Here is a 25,503-nt window from a genome sequence, read left to right as displayed (position 1 = left end):
GATTTGTTTGGTTTGAGTTTTACTATTTGTTTTAGAACATCCTCCCTACCCTGGAAACACAAACCGAAACTGTCTCTATTTTCCGCTTGTTACAACTTGTAATAAAGTTGTTACATCTTGGCTTAACGTGTTTATGACGTATTAGAACGTTGTTACAACTGGCTATATTGGTTGTTATAACTGGTTAGGAGGTGTTAAAACTTGTTCGAACGTTGTAGTTTCGGTGTGTGCTTGACGGGTAGTAACTGTGAAACTCATCAACCAGTCCTCGTCCCCACCCACATAGACTTGTTCGGCTGAAGGCATATTGTTAAGTTCCTCTTTAGTAAATACAGATACAAAATATTTATTAAAAATACTACTCATCTCTTCATCACTATCTGCTATTTGACCTGTCTCAGTTTTTAATGGACCTATCCTTTCCCTAGTCTTAGTACGATATAACTGAAAAAACCCTTTAGGATTTGTCTTTGCTTGCCCTGCTATGCGAACTTCATAGTTTCTTTTTGCTTTCCTTATCTCTTTTTTAACATTTCTAACCAGTTGTACGAATTCCTGTTCTAAAGTGACCTCCCCATTTTTAATCCTTTTGTACCAAGCTCTCTTTTTACCTATAAGGTTCTTCAAATTCTTTGTTATCCACTTTGGGTCATTAGTATTCGATCTATTCAATTTGTATGGTATACTACGTTCCTGTGCTTTGTTTAGAATATTCTTAAATAAGTTATATATTGAATCCACATCGAAATCCCCATTTACGTCACCTATCGCTGGGTTCATGTCTCGCTCCAAGACCGGCCCCCACCCCATACCCAAGACTTTCCAATCAATTTGACCCAAAGAATTTCTTAGGCTATTAAAATCAGCTTTTCGAAAATCTGGCACTTTAACAGAATTTTCTCCTACAGGTCTATTCCATTCTATGCTAAATCTGATTTCTTTGTGATCACTGTTCCCTAGCTCACTCCCTATTTCGATGTCATTAATTTGTGTTTCCCTGTTAGTTAACACTAAATCTAAAATATTATTTTCCCGTGTTGTTTCCTTAATGTGTTGCGTAAGAAAGCAATCGTCAATTAATTTAGAAAATCTTCTGCTTCACTATTCCCTGTTTTGTTCAACCAGTTCATTCCACTAAAATTAAAGTCACCCATGGCGTAAATACTGTTAGATCTAGATGCCCTAGATATTTCATCCCATAGATGCTTTGCTTCCATTCTGTCTAAGTTTGGTGGCCTATATATAACTCCTATTATAATATTATTTGCTTTTTCGTATAATTCTATCCAAATAGTTTCTGTGTGTGGCTCAGTTTTGATTCCCTCTTTGAGACTACATTTCAAATTGTCCCTAACATATATGGCTACTCCCCCTCCTTGTCTAATATATCTATCTGTGTGAAACAGTTTAAATCCATTTATTTGATATTCAGCTAATAGTTCTCTATTTTCTACATTCATCCACGTTTCGGTAAGTGCAATAATATCTATTTTTTCTGTGCAGACAAAAGCATTTAATTCGTTAATTTTATTTCTTAGACTTCTACTGTTAGTGTAATATACCCTAAGTGAATTGTTATTTTGAGGCCCTTCTCTTTCCCTGATCATTTTGCCAATTCCTTTCTCCCACAAACACATACTTTTATTATCTCCTTCCTCCAAATCAATTCCCATACCTCTATCTACTAACAGTTTAAACCCAAACAAACACCTCTAACCACTTCTTCCAACGAGTTCGCAACAGCAACAACCCCAGCTCTCGATAGATGCACCCCATCACGAGCATACATTTCATTTCTTCCATAGAAGTGTTCCCAGTTGTCTATGAAAGATATTGCATTTGATTTGCAATATCTTTCCAGCCGGCAATTGACACCAAGTGCCCTCGATATCCATTCATTTCCTTCTCCCTTTCTTGGAAGAATGCCACATATGATCGGGATTCCTCCCTTGCTCCTAACTAATTCAATGGCTGTCCTGAATCTCTGTATTAGTTCCTCACTCCTAACTCGCCCAACATCATTACCCCCTGCACTAATACAAATAATGGGTTTGTTCCCATTTCCCGTCATAATAGCATTCATGTTTCCAACAATATCACCAATTCCAGCTTCCGGATAGCAAACCCTTAATCTGTTCCCCCTATCTCTGGCACAAAACGTTCTGTCTAAATACCTCACCTGGGAATCTCCCACAACCAAAATTCGCTTCGATTCTCCCTTTTTCTTTCGAGCAGTTTGAGGGACCTGCGTTTCAATGCTCCTCGTTACTTTGTCTTTGCCACCTCGTTGAACAACAGGTTCAACACAGCACTCGTCCTCTAATACGTCAAATGCGTTAAAAGTCCTTAGGTGTAGGCTATTAGTTGTCGGTTTTGCCAAGGTCTTCTTAAGACCCCTGTCTTTCACAGCTTGCCAAGACGAGGACTTCTTAATACTGGTCTCGTCAGTCCTTCTTAATGTCGTCCCGTCAACACTGGCCTCCTCCTTCGTTTCCTCCCGAAGTCGTAGCCGTCGTACCTCCTCCCGCAGGGAATCCATCTCTGCTCTCAGAGCTCCAACCAGACTCACCAAATATTTTACTAATCCTTCCATTATTGCAATAATAATGTTATTAGAATCGGAGCTCCAGCTAACACAACCTCTCACTGTGACTGCACCTGACTGACTGACTAACCTCAGAACTTTACATTTATCAGCATTAAACTGCATCTGCCAATCCTTCGACCATTTCAAAACCCTATCTAGATCAACTTGAAGTGATAGTGAGTCCTCCGAATTAATTTCCCTACCGATTTTCGTATCATCGGCAAATTTGCAAATGTTGCTACTCAAACCTGAATCTAAATCATTTATATATATTATAAACAACAGAGGGCCCAGGACAGAGCCATGAGGCACCCCACTTACAACATTTTCCCACTCTGACTTGACTCCATTTATACTAACTCTCTGTTTCCTTTGGTATAGCCATGCTCTAATCCAGCTTAATATAGCACCCCCAATACCATGAGACTCTATCTTTTTAATCAGTCTTTCATGTGGCACTGTATCAAAAGCTTTGCTAAAGTCAAGGTACACAACATCGCAATCCTTACCACTATACACTGCCTCAACAATGCTAGAATAAAAAGATAACAAATTTGTTAAACATGAACGGCCATTTATAAAACCATGTTGCGACTCAATTATTAATTTATGTTTTTCAAGATGAAGACGAATTTTATTTGCTATTATACATTCGAGTAACTTTCCCACAATAGACGTTAGGCTAATTGGTCGATAGTTAGACGCAAGTGATCTATCCCCATTCTTAAAAACTGGTATCACATTAGCAACTTTCCAAAACTCTGGCACTCTGCCTGACTCTATTGATTTATTAAATATGGTTGACAGTGGGTCACAAAGCTCCTCTTTGCATTCTTTAAGCACCCTGGCAAACACTTCATCCGGCCCTGGGGATTTGTTTGGTTTGAGTTTTACTATTTGTTTTAGAACATCCTCCCTACCCTGGAAACACAAACCGAAACTGTCTCTATTTTCCGCTTGTTACAACTTGTAATAAAGTTGTTACATCTTGGCTTAACGTGTTTATGACGTATTAGAACGTTGTTACAACTGGCTATATTGGTTGTTATAACTGGTTAGGAGGTGTTAAAACTTGTTCGAACGTTGTAGTTTCGGTGTGTGCTTGACGGGTAGTAACTGTGAAACTCATCAACCAGTCCTCGTCCCCACCCACATAGACTTGTTCGGCTGAAGGCATATTGTTAAGTTCCTCTTTAGTAAATACAGATACAAAATATTTATTAAAAATACTACTCATCTCTTCATCACTATCTGCTATTTGACCTGTCTCAGTTTTTAATGGACCTATCCTTTCCCTAGTCTTAGTACGATATAACTGAAAAAACCCTTTAGGATTTGTCTTTGCTTGCCCTGCTATGCGAACTTCATAGTTTCTTTTTGCTTTCCTTATCTCTTTTTTAACATTTCTAACCAGTTGTACGAATTCCTGTTCTAAAGTGACCTCCCCATTTTTAATCCTTTTGTACCAAGCTCTCTTTTTACCTATAAGGTTCTTCAAATTCTTTGTTATCCACTTTGGGTCATTAGTATTCGATCTATTCAATTTGTATGGTATACTACGTTCCTGTGCTTTGTTTAGAATATTCTTAAATAAGTTATATATTGAATCCACATCGAAATCCCCATTTACGTCACCTATCGCTGGGTTCATGTCTCGCTCCAAGACCGGCCCCCACCCCATACCCAAGACTTTCCAATCAATTTGACCCAAAGAATTTCTTAGGCTATTAAAATCAGCTTTTCGAAAATCTGGCACTTTAACAGAATTTTCTCCTACAGGTCTATTCCATTCTATGCTAAATCTGATTTCTTTGTGATCACTGTTCCCTAGCTCACTCCCTATTTCGATGTCATTAATTTGTGTTTCCCTGTTAGTTAACACTAAATCTAAAATATTATTTTCCCGTGTTGTTTCCTTAATGTGTTGCGTAAGAAAGCAATCGTCAATTAATTTAGAAAATCTTCTGCTTCACTATTCCCTGTTTTGTTCAACCAGTTCATTCCACTAAAATTAAAGTCACCCATGGCGTAAATACTGTTAGATCTAGATGCCCTAGATATTTCATCCCATAGATGCTTTGCTTCCATTCTGTCTAAGTTTGGTGGCCTATATATAACTCCTATTATAATATTATTTGCTTTTTCGTATAATTCTATCCAAATAGTTTCTGTGTGTGGCTCAGTTTTGATTCCCTCTTTGAGACTACATTTCAAATTGTCCCTAACATATATGGCTACTCCCCCTCCTTGTCTAATATATCTATCTGTGTGAAACAGTTTAAATCCATTTATTTGATATTCAGCTAATAGTTCTCTATTTTCTACATTCATCCACGTTTCGGTAAGTGCAATAATATCTATTTTTTCTGTGCAGACAAAAGCATTTAATTCGTTAATTTTATTTCTTAGACTTCTACTGTTAGTGTAATATACCCTAAGTGAATTGTTATTTTGAGGCCCTTCTCTTTCCCTGATCATTTTGCCAATTCCTTTCTCCCACAAACACATACTTTTATTATCTCCTTCCTCCAAATCAATTCCCATACCTCTATCTACTAACAGTTTAAACCCAAACAAACACCTCTAACCACTTCTTCCAACGAGTTCGCAACAGCAACAACCCCAGCTCTCGATAGATGCACCCCATCACGAGCATACATTTCATTTCTTCCATAGAAGTGTTCCCAGTTGTCTATGAAAGATATTGCATTTGATTTGCAATATCTTTCCAGCCGGCAATTGACACCAAGTGCCCTCGATATCCATTCATTTCCTTCTCCCTTTCTTGGAAGAATGCCACATATGATCGGGATTCCTCCCTTGCTCCTAACTAATTCAATGGCTGTCCTGAATCTCTGTATTAGTTCCTCACTCCTAACTCGCCCAACATCATTACCCCCTGCACTAATACAAATAATGGGTTTGTTCCCATTTCCCGTCATAATAGCATTCATGTTTCCAACAATATCACCAATTCCAGCTTCCGGATAGCAAACCCTTAATCTGTTCCCCCTATCTCTGGCACAAAACGTTCTGTCTAAATACCTCACCTGGGAATCTCCCACAACCAAAATTCGCTTCGATTCTCCCTTTTTCTTTCGAGCAGTTTGAGGGACCTGCGTTTCAATGCTCCTCGTTACTTTGTCTTTGCCACCTCGTTGAACAACAGGTTCAACACAGCACTCGTCCTCTAATACGTCAAATGCGTTAAAAGTCCTTAGGTGTAGGCTATTAGTTGTCGGTTTTGCCAAGGTCTTCTTAAGACCCCTGTCTTTCACAGCTTGCCAAGACGAGGACTTCGTAATACTGGTCTCGTCAGTCCTTCTTAATGACGTCCCGTCAACACTGGCCTCCTCCTTCGTTTCCTCCCGAAGTCGTAGCCGTCGTACCTCCTCCCGCAGGGAATCCATCTCTGCTCTCAGAGCTCCAACCAGACTCACCAAATATTTTACTAATCCTTCCATTATTGCAATAATAATGTTATTAGAATCGGAGCTCCAGCTAACACAACCTCTCACTGTGACTGCACCTGACTGACTGACTAACCTCAGAACTTTACATTTATCAGCATTAAACTGCATCTGCCAATCCTTCGACCATTTCAAAACCCTATCTAGATCAACTTGAAGTGATAGTGAGTCCTCCTCCGAATTAATTTCCCTACCGATTTTCGTATCATCGGCAAATTTGCAAATGTTGCTACTCAAACCTGAATCTAAATCATTTATATATATTATAAACAACAGAGGGCCCAGGACAGAGCCCTGAGGCACCCCACTTACAACATTTTCCCACTCTGACTTGACTCCATTTATACTAACTCTGTTTCCTTTGGTATAGCCATGCTCTAATCCAGCTTAATATAGCACCCCCAATACCATGAGACTCTATCTTTTTAATCAGTCTTTCATGTGGCACTGTATCAAAAGCTTTGCTAAAGTCAAGGTACACAACATCGCAATCCTTACCACTATACACTGCCTCAACAATGCTAGAATAAAAAGATAACAAATTTGTTAAACATGAACGGCCATTTATAAAACCATGTTGCGACTCAATTATTAATTTATGTTTTTCAAGATGAAGACGAATTTTATTTGCTATTATACATTCGAGTAACTTTCCCACAATAGACGTTAGGCTAATTGGTCGATAGTTAGACGCAAGTGATCTATCCCCATTCTTAAAAACTGGTATCACATTAGCAACTTTCCAAAACTCTGGGACTCTGCCTGACTCTATTGATTTATTAAATATGGTTGACAGTGGGTCACAAAGCTCCTCTTTGCATTCTTTAAGCACCCTGGCAAACACTTCATCCGGCCCTGCGGATTTGTTTGGTTTGAGTTTTACTATTTGTTTTAGAACATCCTCCCTAGTAACTGTGAAACTCATCAACCAGTCCTCGTCCCCACCCACATAGACTTGTTCGGCTGAAGGCATATTGTTAAGTTCCTCTTTAGTAAATACAGATACAAAATATTTATTAAAAATACTACTCATCTCTTCATCACTATCTGTTATTTGACCTGTCTCAGTTTTTAATGGACCTATCCTTTCCCTAGTCTTAGTACGATATAACTGAAAAAAACCTTTTAGGATTTGTCTTTGCTTGCCCTGCTATGCGAACTTCATAGTTTCTTTTTGCTTTCCTTATCTCTTTTTTAACATTTCTAACCAGTTGTACGAATTCCTGTTCTAAAGTGACCTCCCCATTTTTAATCCTTTTGTACCAAGCTCTCTTTTTACCTATAAGGTTCTTCAAATTCTTTGTTATCCTCTTTGGGTCATTAGTATTCGATCTTTTCAATTTGTATGGTATACTACGTTCCTGTGCTTTGTTTAGAATATTCTTAAATAAGTTATATATTGAATCCACATCGAAATCCCCATTTACGTCACCTATCGCTGGGTTCATGTCTCGCTCCAAGACCGGCTCCCACCCCATACCCAAGACTTTCCAATCAATATGACCCAAAAAATTCTTAGGCTATTAAAATCAGCTTTTCGAAAATCTGGCACTTTAACAGAATTTTCTCCTACAAGTCTATTCCATTCTATGCTAAATCTGATTTCTTTGTGATCACTGTTCCCTAGCTCACTCCCTATTTCGATGTCATTAATTTGTGTTTCCCTGTTAGTTAACACTAAACCTAAAATATTATTTTCCCGTGTTGGTTCCTTAATGTGTTGCTTAAGAAAGCAATCGTCAATTAATTCTAGAAAATCTTCTGCTTCACTATTCCCTGTTTTGTTCAACCAATTTATTCCACTAAAATTAAAGTCACCCATGACGTAAATACTGTTAGATCTAGATGCCCTATATATTTCATCCCATAGATGCTTTGCTTCCATTCTGTCTAAGTTTGGTGGCCTATATATAACTCCTATTATAATATTATTTGCTTTTTCGTATAATTCTATCCAAATAGTTTCTGTGTGTGGCTCAGTTTTGATTCCCTCTTTGAGACTACATTTCAAATTGTCCCTAACATATATGGCTACTCCCCCTCCTTGTCTAATATATCTATCTGTGGGAAATAGTTTAAATCCATTTATTTGATATTCAGCTAATAGTTCTCTATTTTCTACATTCATCCACGTTTCGGTAAGTGCAATAATATCTATTTTTTCTGTGCAGACAAAAGCATTTAATTCGTTAATTTTATTTCTTAGACTTCTACTGTTAGTGTAATATACCCTAAGTGAATTGTTATTTTGAGGCCCTTCTCTTTCCCTGATCATTTTGCCAATTCCTTTCTCCCACAAACACATACTTTTATTATCTCCTTCCTCCAAATCAATTCCCATACCTCTATCTACTAACAGTTTAAACCCAAACAAACACCTCTAACCACTTCTTCCAACGAGTTCGCAACAGCAACAACCCCAGCTCTCGATAGATGCACCCCATCACGAGCATACATTTCATTTCTTCCATAGAAGTGTTCCCAGTTGTCTATGAAAGATATTGCATTTGATTTGCAATATCTTTCCAGCCGGCAATTGACACCAAGTGCCCTCGATATCCATTCATTTCCTTCTCCCTTTCTTGGAAGAATGCCACATATGATCGGGATTCCTCCCTTGCTCCTAACTAATTCAATGGCTGTCCTGAATCTCTGTATTAGTTCCTCACTCCTAACTCGCCCAACATCATTACCCCCTGCACTAATACAAATAATGGGTTTGTTCCCATTTCCCGTCATAATAGCATTCATGTTTCCAACAATATCACCAATTCCAGCTTCCGGATAGCAAACCCTTAATCTGTTCCCCCTATCTCTGGCACAAAACGTTCTGTATAAATACCTCACCTGGGAATCTCCCACAACCAAAATTCGCTTCGATTCTCCCTTTTTCTTTCGAGCAGTTTGAGGGACCTGCGTTTCAATGCTCCTCGTTACTTTGTCTTTGCCACCTCGTTGAACAACAGGTTCAACACAGCACTCGTCCTCTAATACGTCAAATGCGTTAAAAGTCCTTAGGTGTAGGCTATTAGTTGTCGGTTTTGCCAAGGTCTTCTTAAGACCCCTGTCTTTCACAGCTTGCCAAGACGAGGACTTCTTAATACTGGTCTCGTCAGTCCTTCTTAATGACGTCCCGTCAACACTGGCCTCCTCCTTCGTTTCCTCCCGAAGTCGTAGCCGTCGTACCTCCTCCCGCAGGGAATCCATCTCTGCTCTCAGAGCTCCAACCAGACTCACCAAATATTTTACTAATCCTTCCATTATTGCAATAATAATGTTATTAGAATCGGAGCTCCAGCTAACACAACCTCTCACTGTGACTGCACCTGACTGACTGACTAACCTCAGAACTTTACATTTATCACCATTAAACTGCATCTGCCAATCCTTCGACCATTTCAAAACCCTATCTAGATCAACATGAAGTGATAGTGAGTCCTCCTCCGAATTAATTTCCCTACCGATTTTCGTATCATCGGCAAATTTGCAAATATTGCTACTCAAACCTGAATCTAAATCATTTATATATATTATAAACAACAGAGGGCCCAGGGCAGAGCCCTGAGGCACCCCACTTACAACATTTTCCCACTCTGACTTGACTCCATTTATACTAACTCTCTGTTTCCTTTGGTATAGCCATGCTCTAATCCAGCTTAATATAGCACCCCCAATACCATGAGACTCTATCTTTTTAATCAGTCTTTCATGTGGCACTGTATCAAAAGCTTTGCTAAAGTCAAGGTACACAACATCGCAATCCTTACCACTATACACTGCCTCAACAATGCTAGAATAAAAAGATAACAAATTTGTTAAACATGAACGGCCATTTATAAAACCATGTTGCGACTCAATTATTAATTTATGTTTTTCAAGATGAAGACGAATTTTATTTGCTATTATACATTCGAGTAACTTTCCCACAATAGACGTTAGGCTAATTGGTCGATAGTTAGACGCAAGTGATCTATCCCCATTCTTAAAAACTGGTATCACATTAGCAACTTTCCAAAACTCTGGCACTCTGCCTGACTCTATTGATTTATTAAATATGGTTGACAGTGGGTCACAAAGCTCCTCTTTGCATTCTTTAAGCACCCTGGCAAACACTTCATCCGGCCCTGGGGATTTGTTTGGTTTGAGTTTTACTATTTGTTTTAGAACATCCTCCCTAGTAACTGTGAAACTCATCAACCAGTCCTCGTCCCCACCCACATAGACTTGTTCGGCTGAAGGCATATTGTTAAGTTCCTCTTTAGTAAATACAGATACAAAATATTTATTAAAAATACTACTCATCTCTTCATCACTATCTGTTATTTGACCTGTCTCAGTTTTTAATGGACCTATCCTTTCCCTAGTCTTAGTACGATATAACTGAAAAAACCCTTTTAGGATTTGTCTTTGCTTGCCCTGCTATGCGAACTTCATAGTTTCTTTTTGCTTTCCTTATCTCTTTTTTAACATTTCTAACCAGTTGTACGAATTCCTGTTCTAAAGTGACCTCCCCATTTTTAATCCTTTTGTACCAAGCTCTCTTTTTACCTATAAGGTTCTTCAAATTCTTTGTTATCCTCTTTGGGTCATTAGTATTCGATCTATTCAATTTGTATGGTATACTACGTTCCTGTGCTTTGTTTAGAATATTCTTAAATAAGTTATATATTGAATCCACATCGAAATCCCCATTTACGTCACCTATCGCTGGGTTCATGTCTCGCTCCAAGACCGGCTCCCACCCCATACCCAAGACTTTCCAATCAATTTGACCCAAAAAAATTCTTAGGCTATTAAAATCAGCTTTTCGAAAATCTGGCACTTTAACAGAATTTTCTCCTACAAGTCTATTCCATTCTATGCTAAATCTGATTTCTTTGTGATCACTGTTCCCTAGCTCACTCCCTATTTCGATGTCATTAATTTGTGTTTCCCTGTTAGTTAACACTAAATCTAAAATATTATTTTCCCGTGTTGGTTCCTTAATGTGTTGCTTAAGAAAGCAATCGTCAATTAATTCTAGAAAATCTTCTGCTTCACTATTCCCTGTTTTGTTCAACCAATTTATTCCACTAAAATTAAAGTCACCCATGACGTAAATACTGTTAGATCTAGATGCCCTAGATATTTCATCCCATAGATGCTTTGCTTCCATTCTGTCTAAGTTTGGTGGCCTATATATAACTCCTATTATAATATTATTTGCTTTTTCGTATAATTCTATCCAAATAGTTTCTGTGTGTGGCTCAGTTTTGATTCCCTCTTTGAGACTACATTTCAAATTGTCCCTAACATATATGGCTACTCCCCCTCCTTGTCTAATATATCTATCTGTGTGAAATAGTTTAAATCCATTTATTTGATATTCAGCTAATAGTTCTCTATTTTCTACATTCATCCACGTTTCGGTAAGTGCAATAATATCTATTTTTTCTGTGCAGACAAAAGCATTTAATTCGTTAATTTTATTTCTTAGACTTCTACTGTTAGTGTAATATACCCTAAGTGAATTGTTATTTTGAGGCCCTTCTCTTTCCCTGATCATTTTGCCAATTCCTTTCTCCCACAAACACATACTTTTATTATCTCCTTCCTCCAAATCAATTCCCATACCTCTATCTACTAACAGTTTAAACCCAAACAAACACCTCTAACCACTTCTTCCAACGAGTTCGCAACAGCAACAACCCCAGCTCTCGATAGATGCACCCCATCACGAGCATACATTTCATTTCTTCCATAGAAGTGTTCCCAGTTGTCTATGAAAGATATTGCATTTGATTTGCAATATCTTTCCAGCCGGCAATTGACACCAAGTGCCCTCGATATCCATTCATTTCCTTCTCCCTTTCTTGGAAGAATGCCACATATGATCGGGATTCCTCCCTTGCTCCTAACTAATTCAATGGCTGTCCTGAATCTCTGTATTAGTTCCTCACTCCTAACTCGCCCAACATCATTACCCCCTGCACTAATACAAATAATGGGTTTGTTCCCATTTCCCGTCATAATAGCATTCATGTTTCCAACAATATCACCAATTCCAGCTTCCGGATAGCAAACCCTTAATCTGTTCCCCCTATCTCTGGCACAAAACGTTCTGTCTAAATACCTCACCTGGGAATCTCCCACAACCAAAATTCGCTTCGATTCTCCCTTTTTCTTTCGAGCAGTTTGAGGGACCTGCGTTTCAATGCTCCTCGTTACTTTGTCTTTGCCACCTCGTTGAACAACAGGTTCAACACAGCACTCGTCCTCTAATACGTCAAATGCGTTAAAAGTCCTTAGGTGTAGGCTATTAGTTGTCGGTTTTGCCAAGGTCTTCTTAAGACCCCTGTCTTTCACAGCTTGCCAAGACGAGGACTTCTTAATACTGGTCTCGTCAGTCCTTCTTAATGACGTCCCGTCAACACTGGCCTCCTCCTTCGTTTCCTCCCGAAGTCGTAGCCGTCGTACCTCCTCCCGCAGGGAATCCATCTCTGCTCTCAGAGCTCCAACCAGACTCACCAAATATTTTACTAATCCTTCCATTATTGCAATAATAATGTTATTAGAATCGGAGCTCCAGCTAACACAACCTCTCACTGTGACTGCACCTGACTGACTGACTAACCTCAGAACTTTACATTTATCAGCATTAAACTGCATCTGCCAATCCTTCGACCATTTCAAAACCCTATCTAGATCAACTTGAAGTGATAGTGAGTCCTCCTCCGAATTAATTTCCCTACCGATTTTCGTATCATCGGCAAATTTGCAAATGTTGCTACTCAAACCTGAATCTAAATCATTTATATATATTATAAACAACAGAGGGCCCAGGACAGAGCCCTGAGGCACCCCACTTACAACATTTTCCCACTCTGACTTGACTCCATTTATACTAACTCTCTGTTTCCTTTGGTATAGCCATGCTCTAATCCAGCTTAATATAGCACCCCCAATACCATGAGACTCTATCTTTTTAATCAGTCTTTCATGTGGCACTGTATCAAAAGCTTTGCTAAAGTCAAGGTACACAACATCGCAATCCTTACCACTATACACTGCCTCAACAATGCTAGAATAAAAATATAACAAATTTGTTAAACATGAACGGCCATTTATAAAACCATGTTGCGACTCAATTATTAATTTATGTTTTTCAAGATGAAGACGAATTTTATTTGCTATTATACATTCGAGTAACTTTCCCACAATAGACGTTAGGCTAATTGGTCGATAGTTAGACGCAAGTGATCTATCCCCATTCTTAAAAACTGGTATCACATTAGCAACTTTCCAAAACTCTGGCACTCTGCCTGACTCTATTGATTTATTAAATATGGTTGACAGTGGGTCACAAAGCTCCTCTTTGCATTCTTTAAGCACCCTGGCAAACACTTCATCCGGCCCTGCGGATTTGTTTGGTTTGAGTTTTACTATTTGTTTTAGAACATCCTCCCTAGTAACTGTGAAACTCATCAACCAGTCCTCGTCCCCACCCACATAGACTTGTTCGGCTGAAGGCATATTGTTAAGTTCCTCTTTAGTAAATACAGATACAAAGTATTTATTAAAAATACTACTCATCTCTTCATCACTATCTGTTATTTGACCTGTCTCAGTTTTTAATGGACCTATCCTTTCCCTAGTCTTAGTACGATATAACTGAAAAAACCCTTTTAGGATTTGTCTTTGCTTGCCCTGCTATGCGAACTTCATAGTTTCTTTTTGCTTTCCTTATCTCTTTTTTAACATTTCTAACCAGTTGTACGAATTCCTGTTCTAAAGTGACCTCCCCATTTTTAATCCTTTTGTACCAAGCTCTCTTTTTATCTATAAGGTTCTTCAAATTCTTTGTTATCCTCTTTGGGTCATTAGTATTCGATCTATTCAATTTGTATGGTATACTACGTTCCTGTGCTTTGTTTAGAATATTCTTAAATAAGTTATATATTGAATCCACATCGAAATCCCCATTTACGTCACCTATCGCTGGGTTCATGTCTCGCTCCAAGACCGGCTCCCACCCCATACCCAAGACTTTCCAATCAATTTGACCCAAAAAAATTCCTAGGCTATTAAAATCAGCTTTTCGAAAATCTGGCACTTTAACAGAATTTTCTCCTACAAGTCTATTCCATTCTATGCTAAATCTGATTTCTTTGTGATCACTGTTCCCTAGCTCACTCCCTATTTCGATGTCATTAATTTGTGTTTCCCTGTTAGTTAACACTAAATCTAAAATATTATTTTCCCGTGTTGGTTCCTTAATGTGTTGCTTAAGAAAGCAATCGTCAATTAATTCTAGAAAATCTTCTGCTTCACTATTCCCTGTTTTGTTCAACCAATTTATTCCACTAAAATTAAAGTCACCCATGACGTAAATACTGTTAGATCTAGATGCCCTAGATATTTCATCCCATAGATGCTTTGCTTACATTCTGTCTAAGTTTGGTGGCCTATATATAACTCCTATTATTATATTATTTGCTTTTTCGTATAATTCTATCCAAATAGTTTCTGTGTGTGGCTCAGTTTTGATTCCCTCTTTGAGACTACATTTCAAATTGTCCCTAACATATATGGCTACTCCCCCTCCTTGTCTAATATATCTATCTGTGTGAAATAGTTTAAATCCATTTATTTGATATTCAGCTAATAGTTCTCTATTTTCTACATTCATCCACGTTTCGGTAAGTGCAATAATATCTATTTATTCTGTGCAGACAAAAGCATTTAATTCGTTAATTTTATTTCTTAGACTTCTACTGTTAGTGTAATATACCCTAAGTGAATTGTTATTTTGAGGCCCTTCTCTTTCCCTGATCATTTTGCCAATTCCTTTCTCCCACAAACACATACTTTTATTATCTCCTTCCTCCAAATCAATTCCCATACCTCTATCTACTAACAGTTTAAACCCAAACAAACACCTCTAACCACTTCTTCCAACGAGTTCGCAACAGCAACAACCCCAGCTCTCGATAGATGCACCCCATCACGAGCATACATTTCATTTCTTCCATAGAAGTGTTCCCAGTTGTCTATGAAAGATATTGCATTTGATTTGCAATATCTTTCCAGCCGGCAATTGACACCAAGTGCCCTCGATATCCATTCATTTCCTTCTCCCTTTCTTGGAAGAATGCCACATATGATCGGGATTCCTCCCTTGCTCCTAACTAATTCAATGGCTGTCCTGAATCTCTGTATTAGTTCCTCACTCCTAACTCGCCCAACATCATTACCCCCTGCACTAATACAAATAATGGGTTTGTTCCCATTTCCCGTCATAATAGCATTCATGTTTCCAACAATATCACCAATTCCAGCTTCCGGATAGCAAACCCTTAATCTGTTCCCCCTATCTCTGGCACAAAACGTTCTGTCTAAATACCTCACCTGGGAATCTCCCACAACCAAAATTCGCTTCGATTCTCCCTTTTTCTTTCGAGCAGTTTGAGGGACCTGCGTTTCAATGCTCCTCGTTACTTTGTCTTTGCCACCTCGTTGAACAACAGGTTCAACACAGCACTCGTCCTCTAATACGTCAAATGCGTTAAAAGTCCTTAGGTGTAGGCTATTAGTTGTCGGTTTTGCCAAGGTCTTCTTAAGACCCCTGTCTTTCACAGCTTGCCAAGACGAGGACTTCTTAATACTGGTCTCGTCAGTCGTTCTTAATGACGTCCCGTCAACACTGGCCTCCTCCTTCGTTTCCTCCCGAAGTCGTAGCCGTCGTACCTCCTCCCGCAGGGAATCCATCTCTGCTCTCAGAGCTCCAACCAGACTCACCAAATATTTTACTAATCCTTCCATTATTGCAATAATAATGTTATTAGAATCGGAGCTCCAGCTAACACAACCTCTCACTGTGACTGCACCTGACTGACTGACTAACCTCAGAACTTTACATTTATCAGCATTAAACTGCATCTGCCAATCCTTCGACCATTTCAAAACCCTATCTAGATCAACTTGAAGTGATAGTGAGTCCTCCTCCGAATTAATTTCCCTACCGATTTTCGTATCATCGGCAAATTTGCAAATGTTGCTACTCAAACCTGAATCTAAATCATTTATATATATTATAAACAACAGAGGGCCCAGGACAGAGCCCTGAGGCACCCCACTTACAACATTTTCCCACTCTGACTTGACTCCATTTATACTAACTCTCTGTTTCCTTTGGTATAGCCATGCTCTAATCCAGCTTAATATAGCACCCCCAATACCATGAGACTCTATCTTTTTAATCAGTCTTTCATGTGGCACTGTATCAAAAGCTTTGCTAAAGTCAAGGTACACAACATCGCAATCCTTACCACTATACACTGCCTCAACAATGCTAGAATAAAAAGATAACAAATTTGTTAAACATGAACGGCCATTTATAAAACCATGTTGCGACTCAATTATTAATTTATGTTTTTCAAGATGAAGACGAATTTTATTTGCTATTATACATTCGAGTAACTTTCCCACAATAGACGTTAGGCTAATTGGTCGATAGTTAGACGCAAGTGATCTATCCCCATTCTTAAAAACTGGTATCACATTAGCAACTTTCCAAAACTCTGGCACTCTGCCTGACTCTATTGATTTATTAAATATGGTTGACAGTGGGTCACAAAGCTCCTCTTTGCATTCTTTAAGCACCCTGGCAAACACTTCATCCGGCCCTGCGGATTTGTTTGGTTTGAGTTTTACTATTTGTTTTAGAACATCCTCCCTAGTAACTGTGAAACTCATCAACCAGTCCTCGTCCCCACCCACATAGACTTGTTCGGCTGAAGGCATATTGTTAAGTTCCTCTTTAGTAAATACAGATACAAAATATTTATTAAAAATACTACTCATCTCTTCATCACTATCTGTTATTTGACCTGTCTCAGTTTTTAATGGACCTATCCTTTCCCTAGTCTTAGTACGATATAACTGAAAAAACCCTTTTAGGATTTGTCTTTGCTTGCCCTGCTATGCGAACTTCATAGTTTCTTTTTGCTTTCCTTATCTCTTTTTTAACATTTCTAACCAGTTGTACGAATTCCTGTTCTAAAGTGACCTCCCCATTTTTAATCCTTTTGTACCAAGCTCTCTTTTTATCTATAAGGTTCTTCAAATTCTTTGTTATCCTCTTTGGGTCATTAGTATTCGATCTATTCAATTTGTATGGTATACTACGTTCCTGTGCTTTGTTTAGAATATTCTTAAATAAGTTATATATTGAATCCACATCGAAATCCCCATTTACGTCACCTATCGCTGGGTTCATGTCTCGCTCCAAGACCGGCTCCCACCCCATACCCAAGACTTTCCAATCAATTTGACCCAAAAAAATTCCTAGGCTATTAAAATCAGCTTTTCGAAAATCTGGCACTTTAACAGAATTTTCTCCTACAAGTCTATTCCATTCTATGCTAAATCTGATTTCTTTGTGATCACTGTTCCCTAGCTCACTCCCTATTTCGATGTCATTAATTTGTGTTTCCCTGTTAGTTAACACTAAATCTAAAATATTATTTTCCCGTGTTGGTTCCTTAATGTGTTGCTTAAGAAAGCAATCGTCAATTAATTCTAGAAAATCTTCTGCTTCACTATTCCCTGTTTTGTTCAACCAATTTATTCCACTAAAATTAAAGTCACCCATGACGTAAATACTGTTAGATCTAGATGCCCTAGATATTTCATCCCATAGATGCTTTGCTTACATTCTGTCTAAGTTTGGTGGCCTATATATAACTCCTATTATAATATTATTTGCTTTTTCGTATAATTCTATCCAAATAGTTTCTGTGTGTGGCTCAGTTTTGATTCCCTCTTTGAGACTACATTTCAAATTGTCCCTAACATATATGGCTACTCCCCCTCCTTGTCTAATATATCTATCTGTGTGAAATAGTTTAAATCCATTTATTTGATATTCAGCTAATAGTTCTCTATTTTCTACATTCATCCACGTTTCGGTAAGTGCAATAATATCTATTTATTCTGTGCAGACAAAAGCATTTAATTCGTTAATTTTATTTCTTAGACTTCTACTGTTAGTGTAATATACCCTAAGTGAATTGTTATTTTGAGGCCCTTCTCTTTCCCTGATCATTTTGCCAATTCCTTTCTCCCACAAACACATACTTTTATTATCTCCTTCCTCCAAATCAATTCCCATACCTCTATCTACTAACAGTTTAAACCCAAACAAACACCTCTAACCACTTCTTCCAACGAGTTCGCAACAGCAACAACCCCAGCTCTCGATAGATGCACCCCATCACGAGCATACATTTCATTTCTTCCATAGAAGTGTTCCCAGTTGTCTATGAAAGATATTGCATTTGATTTGCAATATCTTTCCAGCCGGCAATTGACACCAAGTGCCCTCGATATCCATTCATTTCCTTCTCCCTTTCTTGGAAGAATGCCACATATGATCGGGATTCCTCCCTTGCTCCTAACTAATTCAATGGCTGTCCTGAATCTCTGTATTAGTTCCTCACTCCTAACTCGCCCAACATCATTACCCCCTGCACTAATACAAATAATGGGTTTGTTCCCATTTCCCGTCATAATAGCATTCATGTTTCCAACAATATCACCAATTCCAGCTTCCGGATAGCAAACCCTTAATCTGTTCCCCCTATCTCTGGCACAAAACGTTCTGTCTAAATACCTCACCTGGGAATCTCCCACAACCAAAATTCGCTTCGATTCTCCCTTTTTCTTTCGAGCAGTTTGAGGGACCTGCGTTTCAATGCTCCTCGTTACTTTGTCTTTGCCACCTCGTTGAACAACAGGTTCAACACAGCACTCGTCCTCTAATACGTCAAATGCGTTAAAAGTCCTTAGGTGTAGGCTATTAGTTGTCGGTTTTGCCAAGGTCTTCTTAAGACCCCTGTCTTTCACAGCTTGCCAAGACGAGGACTTCTTAATACTGGTCTCGTCAGTCGTTCTTAATGACGTCCCGTCAACACTGGCCTCCTCCTTCGTTTCCTCCCGAAGTCGTAGCCGTCGTACCTCCTCCCGCAGGGAATCCATCTCTGCTCTCAGAGCTCCAACCAGACTCACCAAATATTTTACTAATCCTTCCATTATTGCAATAATAATGTTATTAGAATCGGAGCTCCAGTTAACACAACCTCTCACTGTGACTGCACCTGACTGACTGACTAACCTCAGAACTTTACATTTATCAGCATTAAACTGCATCTGCCAATCCTTCGACCATTTCAAAACCCTATCTAGATCAACTTGAAGTGATAGTGAGTCCTCCTCCGAATTAATTTCCCTACCGATTTTCGTATCATCGGCAAATTTGCAAATGTTGCTACTCAAACCTGAATCTAAATCATTTATATATATTATAAACAAGAGAGGGCCCAGGACAGAGCCCTGAGGCACCCCACTTACAACATTTTCCCACTCTGACTTGACTCCATTTATACTAACTCTCTGTTTCCTTTGGTATAGCCATGCTCTAATCCAGCTTAATATAGCACCCCCAATACCATGAGACTCTATCTTTTTAATCAGTCTTTCATGTGGCACTGTATCAAAAGCTTTGCTAAAGTCAAGGTACACAACATCGCAATCCTTACCACTATACACTGCCTCAACAATGCTAGAATAAAAAGATAACAAATTTGTTAAACATGAACGGCCATTTATAAAACCATGTTGCGACTCAATTATTAATTTATGTTTTTGTAACGGGGGGTGGGGGGGAAATAGCTCTATCTTGTCCATTATTCCACCCCCCAGTTAACTAACGAGGCCGGGGGAAACAGCTCTCTCTAGTCCGTTATCCCGTCCCCAGTTAGCTAACTATTCTAGAGCACCTCCAGAGTTCCTAAGGCAACCTCTCTCGTTCAACACCTTGTAACCTAGGTATTTGACTACCTAGGTGCTAAGACTACAAGGCGCCGTAACTGGATCAGTTACCCGAAACTCTAGAGAGAACTCTAGAATACAGAATCATTGCCACAAACATATAAGAGAAAACGAAAGGAAAGAAATGAATAGTGAAGTAATTAGTGAGGGTTTGGGGTGAGAGGCAGAGAGGTCGGAGGAGCGAGGAGGGTCATTAGCTGAAAGTGAGAGTTTAGAGAGGGGTAGAAAGTAGACGTAGAAGAGTAGATAGAAGTAAAGAGTAGATAGTAGAAGACGAAATGCTGCCACCATCCATTCTAGACTATTACATACAAGACAAGGAATGGAACTTGTCTGTATCAAAATATTCTCAAAAGATGTTATCCTGAGTTCATTATTAGTAGTTCCCATCTTTATCATGTACTCATTCTAAACCATGAAACCAGTAACCACAGAGGCTTTCTCACCTCAACTCAATTCTCTAGGGAACACAGTGAAAGACCATTTAAATAATAAATTCATAATTATATTTCACATGAAGTATCATAATTTAGCAATTCAATTAAAATGTTCCAGTTTAATATGCAAAGTGAGTCATCATCCAAGAATTCGAGAACCCTACAACTTGACTGCCCCTGATCATCACACAACATATGTAAAACACGACAAGTCACCTTAATGTTCACTCACCGAGGACTGAGTCTAAGTTGAATAGAGAGAGGGGGGGGGGGGGTTTGTAGTTGACGGAGACTCCCGCCCTGCCGGCCGACAGCCTCCCGTCTGCTCTGCTCTCCTGACTGCCGTTCTGTCTGTTAATGCTTCATGCTGGATAGCTCTCCGAGTTTATATTGGGGAACCTAGTAGCTAACTCCGCCCACAAGTAGATAGCCTCCGGCACTACCAAGCCACTCCTTAAACGTCGGCATGTTTGAAGGCTACCCGGCTCCAATTAAGAGCTTAGCGGAAGCAAGGTGAAATTCTCATGATCTGACCTCAGGTCACTTGGGGTCGTTAACGGTTAGAGGTGTGAGATCTCAGGCAGACAACTGGCGCCTCTCCGATCCTTGTCTGTGACTCATGTACTCTATGTATGTATTAACCTAAACCAAACACTTTTACAGTGTTACATCTCCCCTTCTCCCCGAAAATAAAGTTTTTGCAACACTGCTAAAGCAAGCTAGCTGTGTGCGACAACTTTATTAACGAAAAGAATACATCCTAGCTAAACAAATATACATCATCCTACTCTAAAAAATGAAATATATAGACAGACGTCCATTGTCTCTGGCTGGGCGACGTCACTGCTTGGTCTTGTAGATAATCCTGTACCACATTTCTTCAACACAACTGCCTCCGTCGCTTCTCCGTCGTTAACGCACAACAACCCTTGGTCAACCCGAAAGCCGTTACTACTTGAACTGCGCACAGGACCGTGGAATTCGGTTGTCCCAGCTGATCTGTAATTGGCCCTACGTCAGTCACCATGAGAGACGTATATTGGGGTTTTTCACAGCTATAGGGACTACAAGTTTCGAGACCTTCATATAGTTGCCAACAGTAGAAATCCCATCCTACTCTTCTTCCTCCCTGTTGCTCCAGCACGCCTCCTTCAGAGAGCTACTTCTGACAGCCACATCAAGTCCGCATGACACAGGAAGAATCACTCAACAGAGCAACATGCTTGTAGGAGGGGCGGCCAGTTAAGGCAAACGATCCTGTCTTGCAATTACGCTCCATGCAATGATGCTGATACCAGCAAGGGACACGAGGCATCGTGTCTCACTCAGCTTGTCTTATCTTCTTCTTCTTCTTTCTTCTTTCTTCTCTCTTCCTTCTTCTCTCTTCTTTCTTCTCTCTTCTTTCTTCTTTCTTCTCTCTTCTTTCTTCTCTCTTCCTCCTCCCATGGGTCTTAGACAAGCGACCTGGGGTCCATTGGGGGTCTGTCCGTCCTGGGGTCCATCCTGGGTAGACCGATGTTGGTGGGACAGACTGGAGTCGTTGTTGCTCCTCTTCCATCATTACTGGGTCGTCTGGGGTCGTCTGCAGAACGACCTGGGGTCCACTGGGTAGACCAATGTTGACTGACCGAGAGGGCTGCATCTTGGGGTCCCCTGGGGTGGTGGTGGTGGTGAAACCATGACCTCCAGGTAGTGGGCTGGTCGTGGTGGTGGTGTTAAACGCCCGTGAGTATGGTACACAGCAGCCGTCTCCCTCTTCTGCATATGCGTCGCGCCTCTCCTCTGGCTCCCACCTGTGGATGAACAGAAAGGCGACAATACCCGTGTTCCATGCTGTTGTGTGACCCTGTAGTTTGTATAGGGTTTACACAGTCCAGTTATACCGCTCTCCTCCTGGCAACAACTACACTTAAATTTTTTAAAAATAATCCAATTAACTCTGAATGATACTGACTTGGTGGAACATAAAACAGTAACAGAGTAAAGTTAGAGAAGAGAGAATAAGGTCATCACTACTTTTAACTTGTCACACAAAAAAAAATCAACACTAATAGACAAAACGCTAGCCTAACTTAACTGTACCGTTCCTAATCTTAAGTACATAATTAACCATTACTCCCACCCTTAACCTACAGCCACCTACGTGACCCAGAGTGTTTCCCTAGCATCTCCGCCGGTCAACAACTCCAAACTGTTGCCACCCCTGTGACCAGACTATCTAACGTCGAGTGTCCCCAACGTGAAGTCTACTGACATACTAAGGCTCCCCCTAGCATGCTGTACAAGACCAGTACACCTCGGGTTATTGCGTTCAAATGGAGTAAAACAGTCGATCGCAATAATCTGAGCAGAACCACCACTAAATTCTACTTAAGAACTACACCTGCCACTCCCCACTGACCTGGAGACCAGCGGTGGCTGGGTGTCCCCGTGGGACATGCGAGGTCACCTGTCACACTCAGCTGACCTGCACTACCAACACCGCTAAGTTCCCAAATCGCCAAATCTTATTACTAACATTAATCACTACACACGCAAGTTCTGGTGAACATTCCCTGAACACCACAAAACTCACAAAATCACTAAACCACAACACTAGAGAATCACTATCTCCTAACCTGAAAACTCGCAAAATCGCGAATAATAAACACCTGTCAAGATCTCCCTGATAGCGCCTGAGCGGCAAAAGACACGTGGGACTGAACAATGTTAAAAGAACACCAACTACCTACAACATTGTTCAACACCGCTGCCATCATTGTAACGGGGGGTGGGGGAAATAGCTCTATCTTGTCCATTATTCCACCCCCCAGTTAACTAACGAGGCCGGGGGAAACAGCTCTCTCTAGTCCGTTATCCCGTCCCCAGTTAGCCAACTATTCTAGAGCACCCTCCAGAGTTCCTAAGGCAACCTCTCTCATTCAACACCTTGTAACCTAGGTATTCGACTACCTAGGTGCTAAGACTACAAGGCGCCGTCACTTGATCAGTTACCAGAAACTCTAGAGAGAACTCTAGAATACAGAATCATTGCCACAAACGTATAAGAGAAAACGAAAGGAAAGAAATGAATAGTGAAGTAATTAGTGAGGGTTTGGGGGTGAGAGGGAGAGAGGTGGGAGGAGCGAGGAAGGTCATTAGTTGAAAGTGAGAGTTTAGAGAAGGGTGGAGAGAGAGGTGTAGATAGGTAGAAGTAGAAATGCTGCCACCATCCATTCTAGACTATTACATACAAGACAAGGAATGGAACTTGTCTGTATCAAAATATTCTCAAAAGATGTTATCCTGAGTTCATTATTAGTAGTTCCCATCTTTATCATGTACTCATTCTAAACCATGAAACCAGTAACCACAGAGGCTTTCTCACCTCAACTCAATTCTCTAGGGAACACAGTGAAAGACCATTTAAATAATAAATTCATAATTATATTTCACATGAAGTATCATAATTTAGCAATTCAATTAAAATGTTCCAGTTTAATATGCAAAGTGAGTCATCATCCAAGAATTCGAGAACCCTACAACTTGACTGCCCCTGATCATCACACAACATATGTAAAACACGACAAGTCACCTTAATGTTCACTCACCGAGGACTGAGTCTAAGTTGAATAGAGAGAGGGGGGGGGGGGGGTTTGTAGTTGACGGAGACTCCCGCCCTGCCGGCCGACAGCCTCCCGTCTGCTCTGCTCTCCTGACTGCCGTTCTGTCTGTTAATGCTTCATGCTGGATAGCTCTCCGAGTTTATATTGGGGAACCTAGTAGCTAACTCCGCCCACAAGTAGATAGCCTCCGGCACTACCAAGCCACTCCTTAAACGTCGGCATGTTTGAAGGCTACCCGGCTCCAATTAAGAGCTTAGCGGAAGCAAGGTGAAATTCTCATGATCTGACCTCAGGTCACTTGGGGTCGTTAACGGTTAGAGGTGTGAGATCTCAGGCAGACAACTGGCGCCTCTCCGATCCTTGTCTGTGACTCATGTACTCTATGTATGTATTAACCTAAACCAAACACTTTTACAGTGTTACATTTTTCAAGATGAAGACGAATTTTATTTGCTATTATACATTCGAGTAACTTTCCCACAATAGACGTTAGGCTAATTGGTCGATAGTTAGACGCAAGTGATCTATCCCCATTCTTAAAAACTGGTATCACATTAGCAACTTTCCAAAACTCTGGCACTCTGCCTGACTCTATTGATTTATTAAATATGGTTGACAGTGGGTCACAAAGCTCCTCTTTGCATTCTTTAAGCACCCTGGCAAACACTTCATCCGGCCCTGGGGATTTGTTTGGTTTGAGTTTTACTATCTGTTTTAGAACATCCTCCCTAGTAACTGTGAAACTCATCAACCAGTCCTCGTCCCCACCCACATAGACTTGTTCGGCTGAAGGCATATTGTTAAGTTCCTCTTTAGTAAATACAGATACAAAATATTTATTAAAAATACTACTCATCTCTTCATCACTATCTGTTATTTGACCTGTCTCAGTTTTTAATGGACCTATCCTTTCCCTAGTCTTAGTACGATATAACTGAAAAAACCCTTTTAGGATTTGTCTTTGCTTGCCCTGCTATGCGAACTTCATAGTTTCTTTTTGCTTTCCTTATCTCTTTTTTAACATTTCTAACCAGTTGTACGAATTCCTGTTCTAAAGTGACCTCCCCATTTTTAATCCTTTTGTACCAAGCTCTCTTTTTACCTATAAGGTTCTTCAAATTCTTTGTTATCCTCTTTGGGTCATTAGTATTCGATCTATTCAATTTGTATGGTATACTACGTTCCTGTGCTTTGTTTAGAATATTCTTAAATAAGTTATATATTGAATCCACATCGAAATCCCCATTTACGTCACCTATCGCTGGGTTCATGTCTCGCTCCAAGACCGGCTCCCACCCCATACCCAAGACTTTCCAATCAATTTGACCCAAAAAATTCTTAGGCTATTAAAATCAGCTTTTCGAAAATCTGGCACTTTAACAGAATTTTCTCCTACAAGTCTATTCCATTCTATGCTAAATCTGATTTCTTTGTGATCACTGTTCCCTAGCTCACTCCCTATTTCGTTGTCATTAATTTGTGTTTCCCTGTTAGTTAACACTAAATCTAAAATATTATTTTCCCGTGTTGGTTCC

Source organism: Procambarus clarkii, chromosome 71, assembly GCF_040958095.1.
Source record: "Procambarus clarkii isolate CNS0578487 chromosome 71, FALCON_Pclarkii_2.0, whole genome shotgun sequence".
Lineage (NCBI taxonomy): Eukaryota > Metazoa > Arthropoda > Malacostraca > Decapoda > Cambaridae > Procambarus > Procambarus clarkii.
Note: the sequence above shows the minus strand (reverse complement) of the source record.